Source organism: Aplysia californica, unplaced genomic scaffold, assembly GCF_000002075.1.
Source record: "Aplysia californica isolate F4 #8 unplaced genomic scaffold, AplCal3.0 scaffold00110, whole genome shotgun sequence".
Classification (NCBI taxonomy): domain Eukaryota; kingdom Metazoa; phylum Mollusca; class Gastropoda; order Aplysiida; family Aplysiidae; genus Aplysia; species Aplysia californica.
Genome location: NW_004797380.1, coordinates 402,526 through 403,874, shown reverse-complemented (window position 1 = coordinate 403,874; position 1,349 = coordinate 402,526).

Below are 1,349 nucleotides of genomic sequence, written 5' to 3'. Positions count from 1 at the left end.
CCCACACCCCCTTTCCTACAGCTGTGACAAAACGGATATCAATAAACAAACACGGAGCAAGGCGAGGACAAATCAAAGACATCCCGCACAGTCAAAGGCAACGGTAACTGTCGAACGCCGAGAGCCAATCTATTTTTGGGCATGACATAACCGAGGACAAAATCAATTCTCCGATAGATCTTCGCTAGGCTGTGAGTGAAAGGGTTGTTGTAGGGTGAGCGCTCGACTCTCTTCAGCTCGAACGATCTCAAGGCTGCCGGGGAGGACTTTTTGATCCATTATTAATAAAGTAATCACCTCAGCTCAATGAAAGCTTCAATGCTTTGTCATGCTGAACCCTGCAGTAAGTACGAGGGATACAGAGTGTCTCGAAAGTCGCCGGACTGTACCCACAGCTGTGTGTTTGTTTATTGTGAGACAGGGAGTGTGTATCTGTTTGTGTGTGTGTGTGTGTGTGTGTGTGTGTGTGTGTGTGTGTGTGTGTGTGTGTGTGTGTGCTTGCGTTTATAATGACATGTGATAAAGCACAACACACTGTATCGTAGTTACAGCTTAAGAAGAAAGTCGTTATCATGAAAGAGAATCAATTCATTAACCGAAGATTGCCTATAGTTTAAAGCAAGAGTCTATATGAAGACGTTACAGTTCCAACTTTTTGTTTGTTTGTTTGTTAGTTTGTTTGTTGTTGTTGATGGGGGGTGTTGTTGTTGTTGTTTTTTTAACGTTTAGTGTATGTTTGATTTTATAAAGGTTTTTTGGGGTCATTCAACCGGCCTCTTTTTCAACACAGTTTGATAGGTTATCTTGGAAAATTTTCGCCTTCTTTTTACTGTTTGTTGTTTACAGAGTTGAGATAGTTTGAAGAAAGATGTTAGCCAGGAAAAGGTTAAAAGAATAATTTGGGAAATTTCGAAGGACTCAGTCTATGTTCTACTTAAGAATAAGCATTGTGTTTTTAAAAACTGTACCTCGCAAACCACTTGAAAGGTTTGATCTGAGAGAGTGTTTTGAGATGAATCGTAGTCTAGGTCAATAATACACTTGTATAATAATATTTATTATTTTATAGATTTAACGATCCTGTCAACGATGTACGGCTATTCAAGAGGCCGCCCACCCACCAAACCAACCAACCAACCATCACACCAACCAATCAAACAACCAACCAACTAACCAACCTTGATGGCGACAATGATAATACATAACAAGATGGGCCACTCAGCCAAAAAAGTGTCCGCAGGAAGTATGCTCTTTGCTTCAGATGGCGCTGCAGTCTGTTTTGAAGCTCTCTTTCGTTTTTCCAGAAGAAGAATAGGAATAGCACCTCCTTGCGTGCGCAGATCGACTGC